Source organism: Diospyros lotus, chromosome 7 (genome assembly GCF_014633365.1).
Source record: "Diospyros lotus cultivar Yz01 chromosome 7, ASM1463336v1, whole genome shotgun sequence".
Lineage (NCBI taxonomy): Eukaryota > Viridiplantae > Streptophyta > Magnoliopsida > Ericales > Ebenaceae > Diospyros > Diospyros lotus.
In genome coordinates, this window is record NC_068344.1 from 6,723,844 (window position 1) to 6,737,739 (window position 13,896).

Here is a 13,896-nt window from a genome sequence, read left to right on the forward strand (position 1 = left end):
AATTAATGTGAGTCTCGGGTTTTATTAATTGTTATCAAACGTTTTTAAACATTTTACTTCGCAGCGGGAATGCAAGAAATTGAGGAAACGGTCGTGTAAAGGCAAGCTCCTAACCCTCTTCTCGTGTTCTTTAATTCCCGTGAAAGACTCCGTGATTTCCTGTATTTTATCACCTCCCTTACTTTAATTCGGTACCTTGTCTTATTGGTTGAACTATTATTCATTTGTTTTAATTTAAATTAAATCTGAGACTTTTATAATTTTATTTGTTGTGAGCCTACGGGGGTTTGTGCCACCCCCATTCCTTTCGGAATGATGTTGAACCCAGTTGGAGAACTAGGTTCCTAGTCATGCGGGTTTTATTTACGGTTTTTCTCGGATTTACGTATGATTTGGTTAGAGCTATTGAGCAGTGGGGCAGGGGTCAACCGTTTGGTGACGTTGGGGTAGACTACGGTACGGCCCTAAAGTGGACCGTCGGGCGGACACTCCTAGTCACTAATTGTTGGCCGGTGTCGGGCACTACTGAGTAGCTCTGCCGGTATGTGATTTACTGCATGATTAGATACCTTGTATTACTATTCATGATTTGATATGCACATGGGTATGGGATGCATGTTGGGATATTCATTTATTGAGTATGCTTGGACACGAACATTCTAGCTTGGTTAGGTTGCATCCAGCGCGGCATATGCATGGCGTGTGGTTTACTATGTGGGCGGAGCATGGCCTGATGCCTGGATGTATGGGCGCCTTGTATCACGTTGATGCTCACTACGCCATTGCATTTTTATGTGCATTGCATGGATACTGGTAGTATTTAGTTCTCGGACGGGAGTACCGTTCCGAGGGAGCCTATGGCTCGGTTGTCGGGAGTACCGACGGATACAGGTGACGGGAGTACCGGCCTGGGACAGCGCGCGCAGGTTTGTGGAGACATTTGTTGCCTTTCAGGGCAGCGGCAGGTTGGTATGGGACTTGGGTGCCAAGTGTCTTATGTGGGCCCCAAGGACCGATATGTGCTTTTATTTTATGATGCTATTGAGCTGTTGTGTTGTAGCGTCTCATGGCTTGTGTGTGCCTGGGGGTTTATTCTGGGGTGAGATTTCTGGTTTTGTATAGCCTTCAGCCTTTTCTTCCTTATGCTTGCTGAGTCTCTCGACTCACCTTGCTTTCCATCATTCCAGGTAGTGGCGGCGTGGGCCATAGCAAGGGAGTCAGCTTTAACGGCAGAGTCGGTGTGGTGTACAGGCAGTCTCGTCAATCCCTATCCACTCTGATGTCTAAGTAGAATTTGCTCTATTATTTTGTACTGTGCCAGGTGTTTTCTCGAGTCTTGTGTATGTCGGCACAGGAGTTTGTGTTTATTTATTTATCTTGTGACCGCTGTATTAGCGGGGTACCCATAGTGCATGCATGTCTTGAGCTTTGCTTCCGCTGTTCTCATTTTTGTGTATGCATGCCGGGGTGGTCTTTGTCTGGTGTCTCATTCTTTTCTCCTCCCGTAGGCGCTCCCGTTCGGGTAGTCCGGGTGGCTGGGATATCCGGGCGGGGGTACTTACATTATTAGATATTTTTTATAAAAAATATGTATTATCAAACAGGCCCTCTAAGTTCGTGACATTTTATTTTCTTAGTTGCTTGGATTTTAATCGATGGCGTCGTTTTGTTCATGCTAATTTCTAGTATTTTTGGAGCTTTTTTCAATGTTTATAAACGCCGTAATTTTTTATATTTTATTTTTTCAGTTCCTGGCATTATATAACGCCACTAATTAATGACTGCAATATAGGCCATCTAAATCCCTGGGGTTTTGTGTATACGCAGTGTCGGACCTGAGTTTTTGGGGCCCTGAGGCGAGACGTGAAAATGGGCCCCGAATTGTATAATAAAATATAAAAAATAAATAAATATTTATACCATAAGAATAAAATTAATTTTTTAAAATTACCAATTAAAAATTACCATAAACGAAATGAGACAAATGATACTACCATAAATGAAACGAAATGAAGAAGCAACTAACCGCTGAAAGTTGAAGCAGATCTAGAGTTAGAGCATCTGAGAAGCAGATCTAATTTGATGACCCAATCGGCAATCAAGAGGTAGCGAGCCACCGGCCACAACCCACAAGGGCGAGCGACGGAGGGCGATGGCGAGCCAACAACCGAGCAGAGCAGCAAAAGGCGATGCTTGCTGGGCGAGCGCCCGAGCAGTGAGCCACCGGCCACGAGGGTGAGGCAAGTCGCTGAGGACGAGCCATTGCCGATCGAATAGGGAGAGGCGAGAAAGCGAGGGCGAGGGCGAAGGGCGAGGAGCAACAAGAAGAGAGAGAGGCAACAAGCTACCGACGACGAAGCAGTAGCAAGAAGTGAGAACGAGGGCGAATGCGAGGCGTGACAGAGCCAAAGAAGTAGGGTTAAGGTAGTGAGTGAAAGAGAGAGAGGGAGAAGGGAGGCGAGGGCGAGGCACGACAGAGCCAAAGAGAAAGGGTTAGGGCAGCGAGCGAAAGAGAGAGAGAGAGAAGGGTCGCGAGAAGGGGGTGGGCGGGCGAAAAAAGCACGGGGCCTGAGTTGTGAAATTTCCATGGGCCCCTAGTTGTGAAATTTACATGGGCCATTTTCAATTTATGATCCCCTAAATTGTTGAATTTCCATGGGCCCTGAGGCAGCTTCCTCATGGGCCTAATGGAAGGTCCGGCCTTGTGTGTACATAGTCATTGTAAATTTAAAGAGGTTTTTCAAAAATTGTCGAGAATGCCCTGATTTCTTGCAATGTTTCTTTGCCCATGCAAGGCTGGCTAAAGGGGTAAGTTGGTGAGGCAATTGCCTAGGGCTTAACCCTTTCAACTTAATAAATAATTATTTTAATTTTATTATTAAAATAAAATTAATAAACTTTTAATTTTTCATTAAGAGTTGGAACCCTAAATTATTGATGGCTCAGGCCCCCTAAGCCCTTGAGCCAGTCCTGTGCCCATGAAACTCTATTTTCTCACTTGCTATTATTTTCTTTCTTGAAATTCCTTCAATTTTGGTAACATGTGGTGAAGCCTCCATTGTTCAGCCAATTGAAGATTGAGAGACCCATAAATAGTGACAATAATCAGTTTGAAGGCCATTCTCAGTTTCTATAGCGGCCCTCTCCCGGATAATCTCGCTAGCATAGGAAATTTGAAAAAAGGTCGTCACACAATGGATACTGAAATAATAACTCAGATTTATCACCAATTTTTTTTTTTTTTTTTTACTTGTTCACTGATCATCAAGACCCAAAATAAAACATCTCCACATTTACTCACTATCAATAGGAGCTTAAAATAAATATTACACATCATTTACTTTATCATCCTAGGCTTACCGCCCATACATTTTTCAAATAAAATGGCACTAAGGTTCTAACAACAAATCAAACCCTCTATCTCCTGCCCTCAACATTACACCCATGGATCTTGAGGCTGGGACATCCCTGTACACATCTAAATCCAGGCTCTAACCTTATTGGACTCACCCTTAGCAATTGATTTTTCTTTACTTGGAATGACAAGAATAAACAAGGTGAGCCACAAGGTTCAGCAAGTATATATTGCAACAAATAAAACAATGGAGTTAAGGCATTGATAAATCAAAGTGGAATAGACCCGACTTCCCAAGTACGAATAGCATTTCCAATTAGAACCCATCATTATTATCATTCCCATGCCATTATCATTATGCATTTCATACATCATTTCATTTCTCAATCATTATTATCATTCACATGCCGTTGTCATCATGCATTTTATGCATCATTTCATTTCTCATGCATACATAATTTTCATGCAGCACATTGGCCCTCAAGGCCTTTCATTCACATGCATGCATACATATACATAGAAAAATCATTTAACCATTCATTTGGCTTGAGCATCGCCTATCGGGTTTATAGCCACCTTACCCGTGTCAGGCGCTTTTTAGGATATCCTTTTCTCACTCCGCAGTATATAGTCACCACGCAAAATAATAAGTGCGCAAATAATAATCCCATGCAATGCTCATGTAGGTTTCAAGTAAACATATCAAACATGCTTCATTATTAGTAATGTTCTCCTCATAATTATCATGCGCACTTAAACATTTCAAGATTATATTCTCACATGAGCCAATGATATTTTCATCACATGATTTAGCATCATTCATTGAGATTCATTTCCATACCATAAATAATAATATCATGCAATGCTCATGAGGTTTTCAAGTAAACATATCGACATGCTTCATTATTAGAAATGTTCTCATCATGATCATCATGCGCACTTAAACATTTCAAGATTATATCCTCACATGAACTAATGGTATTTTCATCACATGATTTAGCATCATTCATTGGAATTCACTTCCATACCATTTCTCAAGGTCAAACAAGTTGATTACATGAATTCACCATTAAAACTCATGATTTTCATTTTTAATTCTCACCATTAATTTACTTCCTCATTTTTGGAACACCTACATATCCACGAGATGATTTTGAAGCCATCTAAAACATCACAAGAGCTTTGGGGAAGAATTGCAAGCATTAGAAAAGAATCGGAACAAAAAGAGAGAATTAATGCATTCTATTGGTTGACTGAATGAAAGAGTTAGTCAACCGACTAGGGACTTAGTCAACCGATGAAGAAGACTTAGTTGACTAAATAGGGACTTGGTCAACCGAGTAAAAACACTTAGTCGACTAACAGAAGCCAAATTACCCACTTGGTCGACCGATTGAAACACTTGGTCGACTAACAAAAAGCAAAACACATACTTGGTCGACTGACATAAATACTTGGTCGACTAACAAAAAGCAAAACACATATTTGGTCGACCAATTGAAACACTTGGTCGACTAATAGAGGTCTACAACTTAAAAATAACAACGATAACCCACAAAACTCAACATCCCAAGCAAGATACACCAAACCTTGCTTCTCTAACATTCCTAATCAATCAAGTGTCATTCCTTTGAGAATTTAGGGTGAACTAGACCCTAACGAAAACTCTCGACAAGACCCATCGAGGATAAAACACAAGGTTTAAAGAAATGAGAAAGTAATCCACCAATCAACATAGGCTCGCGATTAGATCTTCTAAGAAAATAAAAGATTCGAAGACCAAGGAACCAAGAAGGAAACCAACTTGACCCAAGAGAAAAAGAACCAAAACTTACATTAACAAGGAAAGTCAACACGGACTTGCATTGAAACAACATAGAAGGAACAAAACCTTGCATTTAGAACGAGAACTTGCTTCCAAAAAGAAACAAGGAGGTAAGGGAACTTGCCATGTAAAAGAAATAGAGAAGAAACTTGCATAACCAAAAAGAAATGCAAGAAGAACTTGCATTAATGACGCTCGGTCCAAAGAAAAGAACAACCAACTGCAACTTCCACATTTGAAGCTTCAATGGAGATTGACAATGGAAGAAGAAGAAGAAGAAGAAGAAGAAGAAGAAGAAGAAGAAGACTGATCGGGAGAGGAAGGAAGGAAAGAGAAAAGGAGACAAGGAAAAGAAAGAAGCATGTGGGAGGGATGGCTGCCAATCAGCTTTCCAACCACCCCCTTGGCCAAATTACTTCTTTGCTCCTCTCCTTTACACACACACCACAACTCATTAGACCCATTTTGGTCTTTTACCTCTTTTTCTTTTCTTTTTTATTTTTTTTTCCAATATCACTCATAATTTCATTTATAATAATATCCATTTATGGAATTCCCATTTCACCTTTTCTTTTCACACACACAATGAACCACATCAAGCCCTCATTAGACTTTTCATAATTCATTCATTTTGATTAATTAAAATATACAAATCTTTATGCTTATGGGCCCAATGCCCATTTCATTAGCCCAACACAATGGCCCCAATATATATTCTTAGGCCCAAGGGCTTCACAACCTCATTCTTAAATAAAACACAACCCAAAACAAATGGTTTCAACCCAAATCTTCTTTGAAAGTCCTATCCTTTAAATTAGGCACCTAATTCTTGAGGCTAATTTATTACACATAATAAATCATAATTCAAGAAAAGCTCTAGACCCATTAATGGGTCGTTACAATTTCACTCTTGTTGGAAAATTCCTTTTTTTTTTTTTCTTCTCCAACCCTTTTCAAGTTTTCATATGGAAGAAAGTGTTATATATAAGTATTATTTAATAATAATATTTTTGTTCGTTTTATGGTTTTTTTTTTAAGTGTTTATAGTAAAAGTCGACTTTCAGAAAGTGGGAGTTAATTGTTGTAAATTCTACAAAAAAAAATGGTTCTCGACTAGCTCAGTTAAAGGCTTGCAAAAGTCGACTTCTAACACTGAAAGTTGACTTCTGCTCTTGGAAGCTGACTTTCTACTCCCCATAAGTCTACTTATGTTTCTAGAAAGTCGACTTCTAGTCCAAACGTTGGAAAACCAACGACAAAATACTGAACTAATATGATTTTTAATTTAAGGGGTGTGTCTTTAAATTAGAGGGTTATGATTTCTCTAATGGATAAGTCTATTTCTAATAGACATGATCTTTCAAATAAGTTGTGATTTTTAATATTTTGATATCTATTGGTAGCATCCATTCAATGTCTATAAATAGTGTGTGGACATTTGGGGTGCATAGAGATACAACAAACCATCTATACTTCTTCATTCAATTACTATTATTTATTTCTCTATTTTCTATCATTGTTGGGTTGAATTCTTGTAGTAGACACTACAACAAATTTTGGATTATGAGTCATTTAAAAATGCCTCAATAGATAGTTTCTTGAGGCATTTTAACTATTAGGGCATTAATAATAATGCCCCATGTAACTGTGCCCCAAAAACGTATTGAGGCACTTACAAATGCCTTAAAAATAATTATAAATTTAAGTTTGTTGCGATACTTAAAAATGCCTCAAAAATTACTGTAAATTTATTTTTCATATCCCCCACAAGGCCTTCTCTTAATTCTAACTTACTTCTCCCTCAACTCGAACCCTAAACCTTTCCTTCTTCTTGCACATGCGTGACCACCTAATCTGCACATCATCTTATTAATATATGTGTCTATGTTTATTTTATAGTATATCTAAGTTTCATTAGAATTATTCTATTGGGGCACTTAAGATTTGTCTATTAGGGCACTTCATCAGAGTGTCTTGTTAGAATTATTTTAATGGGGCATTTCAAAAATTATGCCCTATTAGATTTATCTGTTAAGACACTTATATTTGTCTATTAGGGCATTTCATTGTTGTGCCTCATTAGAATTGTTATATTGAGGCACTTTATTAAATTGTGCCTTAAAATGATATTTTATAAGGCACTTAATTGTTGTGCCTCATTAAAGTTATTGTATTGGGGCACTTTTTTAGATTGTGCCTTAAAATGGTATTTTAGAGGACACTTTCTAAAAAATGCCCTAAAAAAGATGCCTCAACAAATCATTTTTATTGTAGTGAGAAGAAATTAAAAAATGCAATTTTGATTTTTTAAAATTAGGTATTGTATCTTGGGGTTAGAATTTCTATAAACCATTTTCACCTAGTGAGGAAATTACTATCCTAAAGATAGTTTCCTGGAAACAACTTGCCTAACATATTGTAAATTCTTATTTTGTCTTTTCTTAATTATATTCTATCATTTATTTTGTCGCTAAGTATAATATTGTTTCTCGAGATTTAAAGATGAACGACAAGATTGATTATAATTATTGACATATATTGTTCCTAATCTCTAGAGTGTAGTTAATGTAAAATTCTAAAATTTAATGATAAAAATAGTAATAAACGCAAAGATCAATTCACATCACCACAAATTCATCTGAAAATTGATGATTGGATCTTTGACGAAATTGCTAATGCTACCACAAAATAAACTCTTGATATTTTGAAGTTGATATATAAATGAGTTGAGAAAATCCAAAGCAAAAGTTAAAAGAGAGACGATGGTACATTTTTTTAATAAAAGATCGTAATTACTACTTGACGTGGCAAATACCCACCTCACTATATTATTAGACAGAGTTATGTTATTTATACAAAAGGACTTTTGTAGATTGATTTATAGGTGTGATATATGGTGAAAAATTAGCAATATTTGAGATATAAATTGGCGCAATTTATTGTGATAAATTGTCGATATATTGGATCTAAATGAAATGAGGGAGACTGTAACATCCCATTCGAGCGATAGGAAGGACTGGAACAACTTACCCTGATGAGCCTACGCGAACTTCCCAGGGGGGTACCCATCAGGGTAAGTTGTTCCGGTCCTTCCTATCGCTCGAATGGGATGTTACAGGTGGTATCAGAGTCAACCCCTGAGCCTCTGAGCGCGGTGGTGGGGCAAACCTCAGCGAGGAGGCTGAGTTCCGAGGGGGGTGTGTGTAGGCCCCTATGGGGGGTGCGTGTAGGCACCTTAGGTGAATCCCACATCGGCCATGCAAGGGGGGAGATCTGGGACCGGTTGTAAGGTCGCATGACGAGGACGTCATGTGCTTAAGGGGGGGAGAATGTAATACCCCGAGAGTCCAGAGAAGTTAGTATATATCGAGGATAGTGTAAGAAAAGAAACAACACCAGTTGGATACCTTTTGGGCTGAATGTTGGCAAAAAACTCTCAAGTTAAGCGTGCTTAACCTGGGGTAATCCAAGGATGGGTGACCCTCCTGGGAAGTTCGCGTAGGCCCATTAGGGTAAGTTGTTCCGGTTCTTCCTATCGTTCGAATGGGATGTTACAGAGACAGAGAGACAGGACAAAACTCATCGGCCAAACCCCTCTTTCTCAGCCAGTAAAGACATCATTCTCCACCGACAACCACCCAAACCAACTGACCACCGGGGCATGAAAGATCAATGGAGAATTTGAGGTTTATAAGTGTAACATCCCTCATCGAGTAATAGGAAAGACCAGATCAACTTACCATGATGGGTCTACGCGAACTTCCCAGGGGTCACCCATTCTTGAGCTACCCTAGCTCAAGCACGCATAATTCGGGAGTTCTTTATCCATATTTAGCCCAAAAGGTATCCAGTTAGTGTTGTTTCCTTCCTTATTATCCTCGATATATATACTAACTTCTCTAGAGTCTCTTCTTAGACTTAACCTTAGGCTCTTGAGGTATTACCTCCTCTTCCCCTTGAATACATGCATAACGTCCTCTTCATGTAACCCTAAAACTGGTCCCAGATCTTCTCCCCTTTGGGCGCTGCCATCCTAGAAGTCTGTTAGGAGTCGCTCCTTGTTTATGCTCTCGTACCTCGGCACCACTCCCCGCCCTAATCAGATTGCCTTCTTCAAGAGTCAGCTCTGATACCACTTGTAACATCTTGCATCGAGCGATAGAAAAGACCGAATCAACTTACCTTGATAAGCCTATGTGAACTTCCCAAGGGTCACCCATCCTTGAACTACCCTAACTCAAGCACGCTTAATCCGAGAGTTCTTTATCCACATTCAACCTAAAAGGTATTCAACTAGTGTTGTTTCTTTCTTTACTATTATCGATATATATACTAATTTCTCTAAAATCCCTTCTTAGACCTGACCTTGGGCTCTTGGGGTATTATAGTAAGATTTCAAGCAAACGGACTACATGGACTCAACTAGCTGAAAACCAAAAGGGTCTAATTATTAGGCATCAAACAAAGTTCACAGTATTAGAACTTTGTTAAAATGCTAAACCCAAATCACTCATCTCCATTTATCAATTTGACCATAGCCATCCCCCTCCTCCATAAGAGGGTGCGTGGGCATTTGTATCTAATGTCACAGTTTATGTAACAACCATTGTGATTGCAAAATATGTTATGGGTCTTTTTAATTTACTCATCTTGTAAAGATATATATTTCTCACCCTAAGGCTTACAATTTTTACTTTATATGAATCATCTATTGGTTGCTTGATAAAGGAAAATCACCCTATTGAAGTGACTTTGCCAAACTTTGCCAGAATTCTTTTCATGTCAAAGATATTCTACTGGTTTATGTCAAGCAAAGTCATTCGTCAATTAGGGCCGACAGTGTATGTCGCTAGGGCTAACGGTGTCTGGCGGCTAGGGCGAGGGTGTTCAGAGAAGGAAAGGCAGATGGGGCTGACGGTGTCATGAAAAAAGGTGGTGGGTGGGGGCGATGGTGTCTACGAAAGGAAGAGAGAAAGAGAAAGATGGTTCTGGGTCATTTATCATGGGGGCAATTTAGTCATTTAATTGCCTTTGTAAACCAATCTATAAAAGTTTTTCTATACAATTAGCATAACTCTATTTGACATGGGGCAAGGCTCATTGTTCTAGTCATACTTGATGAGTATAGTTTGTTTCTTGAAAAGATCAAAATAAAAAAAATCAAAGATCAAATTGAACCAAACCCAAGCATTCAGTTTTTCAAAATGGGCAAATGGAACCAATTGAGGGGAGAGAAAAATTGAAATGAAACAACCATGCATAACGGATCTGGGGGAGAGTTGAACTGGACTTCAATCTGTGCTAGCCTTAGTCCAGATCCTTGTGAAGACTGATACACACACAGTTGCGAAACTGGATTGAAGTTTGCAAAATGTAAACTATGTGTATACACACATAGTGAACATATACTGTGATCCTCATGCATATATATAGAATTGTGTGTGCAAAACTGTAATTCAACCCCTGCGTTCTACATATATTGTAATCCTTGTGCATATATGTAGAACTATAATTTGTAATCCTCATTCTACATAAATTGTAATCCTCGTGCATATACACACACAGTGTACATATATTGTAATTTGAATAAACTGATCCAGTCCCTGCGTTCTAAATTTCTGAATCCACTCCTGATGCACACCAGGCCATAGATGCAAATAATATAGCAAGTGTTCCAAGGTCTGTGAACAACGGGCCCCTCCAAGCATGTTGGCATCATCAACCAATGTCTCTCTTATACTTTTTATGACTTTTTCTTCTCTCTTCCCATTGAATGCACTTTCACCCCCTCATCTACTTTCTGACATCAACATTGAATGATTCTAACTCCCAGGTAGACCTTTATTTGTCTTGTGGGTAAGGGGAAGGGTCCATCTAGCTCCCAATCTAACTCAATACCCACAATGCTCTCTAATGGTCCCCAATTAAGGGTGTGAATATTTATCATCACTATCCTTTTGGTGCCTAATAAATAAACTCAAACCAAACATTTCTATATATATATATATATATATTAAGTAAAAACATGAGAAATTTGTGCACAAACTTGTCCTAGGAAAGATATCATCATAATTTCTTACAACTAGCCAACTCTTTTTTTTTACTAAATTAGTTAACTTTTACATTCTATTTGGGAGAGGTGGGATAGAGAACGAAATGATATGTAATAGAATGGAACATAAGAGTTAATGAAGTAAAGAAAAGTTTACTCTTCCATTGTTGGAGAAGAATGAAATATGAATGAATGTAATATGCCTTTACTTTACTTAGGTAGAGAATGAAAATGAATGAAATAGTTAAAAAAGACAATAAATTTATAATCATGCCTTTTTACTTTTAAAAAAAATATAAAATATAAAATAATAGAAGTAAGATAGTAAAATTAATAATTATATTTATAAATGTATTTTCTTCTTTCTGCTAAAAGAATTGATAAATAGAGATACGAAAAGAGTTAGCATTTGTTAACTAAGACATAAATCGAAAAAGTGGGATATGAAAAGCATTTTAGACAAAAGTGTTTTCTATTGTATTTATTAAATATATCTGACGACCTTTAAAAAATAAGTCACGTGACTTCTTATCTTAAACTTTTCAGATAAATTTATCTTAAACTTTACAAATAAAAAAAAATTAACGCATATATCATTCAATGTATTCTAAAAAATTTAACAAACAATTTGATAAAATCTTAAAATACTTTTCAGTTTTATCTTAATCATTTCATATATTGGTCCGAAAAACATTTCAATCTTATTTTGATACAATCTTATCTTACTCATTTTAATAAACACTATCTTATTTCACTATAAAACTTCTACCCAATTAAAAAAAAAAAATCTTTCTTTTCCTTGTCCCCTCCCCTTGTCCAAACATATAGCTTAGGCCTATAAAAATAGTGTTTTATGTAACCAACAACATAATCGGCGTTAGGTGTTCAATGTCACTATCTAATCTTCACTAAGCCAACATTTTAAAATATGAATGGAATGTTTTTAAATGTCAACAAGGTTCGCTCCATGTTAGGCGGGGGGGTTTCAATGTTAATAAATGTGTGACATTTACATTCACTAAAGTCGTTCGTATTAATAAATTATGTGATGCAGACGTATCATTCGTTAGAATTAATTGATACCCTTTACCGTGACTGAGAAAATATTCAATCATAATTATTGTATATTATTTAGATGCATTGGTACGTATTTTTGAAAACTATTCAATAATTGGCTTCTATAGTGACATTTGTATAAAAATATTATATAAAAATATGTTTGATATGATTCTTATTGCTGAAGCCCACAGTATGATGACTTGACCTGGATGACAGAAACTCTTGCCAATAATAAAATTCATTAGTAATTACATGAGATTATCGTGACAATAATTCTTCCTTTTGAGATACAATAATAAATTTGTAATTGTATGAGAATATGTCTTGAATCTCTAGTTTTCGAAAAATCTGCAAAAGAAAAAACAGAGAAGAGCTAGGGTGTCACCTGCGTAGGGTCTATGATGTTTAAATTAGTCTCCATAGAAGAATATATAAGAGTAAGAGAAGTATAATTTAAATAGAATTCTCATTTTACCTCAATCGGAGATTTACTATTTTATTTATAAAAATTAAAATTGATAAATGAAAGAATATTGATATCTTTTGAGATCATTTACTCTAAATTTTTAAATAAAAATATTGAAGATAAGTTGACATATTTTTAAACTGAAAAAAAAAAAAGCTCCTGGGGTACTTGGAAAGGCCTCTTGATGATAGAGTGGCATCTAGAAAAGTCTGAGGACAAAATTGCATTTCAATGAATAAAAAAAATAATCTTTGGGTACCAAGATAAAATATTTTAATGGTTAAATTATTGGGTGATTAGGTGGTGGTGCTCCTCCACCAAATCCACCTCCTAGACAAATCCAATCAATTAAATAAAATAAAAAAATTCAATGAAATAAATAAAATTAATGATAAAGTTGCAAGGGACATAATCTGAATAAATAAAGATCAAAGACGGCATAATCCCTAATATTAGGAAAGACAAAATATTTATATTATATTTATAAATGAGTTTAATAAATAATTTTTATTAATTAACATAACACACATAAATTCATAATAAATATAATATAAATATTTTTATTTAAAATTAATATAATATTCATACATTCATTTTTATTTTTATCAATTTATTATTAATTTTAAATAAAATTATTATAAATTTAAATAAAACTATTGTAAATTTATATGTATTCATCTTAATTTGTTAAAATTATTTATCAATGTTTAAAAAAAAAAAAAAAGCTCAATGGACGGAATTTTAAATGTGTCTATGATTGGGACGGCAAGGGAGTGGTTGAGCGATGGTTTTCAGCGCCGATTGATTGCTTTGCCGCACAACCACCGGCCATACGACGCGAGCACACTCAAAATATGGTACTCAAATAAAATAGCGAAAATGCTATTCCCACTCATAAGTTTGATAAATAATATTTATAAATTGATATAATATATATATATTTATTTATAATAGTTTTATTTAAAATTAATAATATATCTACTTAATTATTACTATCAATTATTATAAATTTATATGTAATGCATCCATTTATGAATATTATTTGTCAAATTTATTTATGAGTATAATATTTTTTATAAAATAAATTATTTAGACACTCATTTATGATATTTCTATAATATTCATGTACTGATATATTA

The 13,896-nt window shown here is 36.1% G+C and overlaps 1 long non-coding RNA gene across 1 annotated transcript in view; it reads left to right on the top strand.

The window, feature by feature from the left end:
- Positions 1-1,191: 1,191 nt before the first annotated feature.
- Positions 1,192-13,896, top strand: part of LOC127805818 (uncharacterized) — a 34,433-nt gene continuing 21,728 nt past the window's right edge. The window contains exon 1 of the long non-coding RNA XR_008024192.1: positions 1,192-1,287. This is a non-coding gene — a long non-coding RNA (uncharacterized LOC127805818). The remainder of the gene's footprint in view (positions 1,288-13,896) is intronic.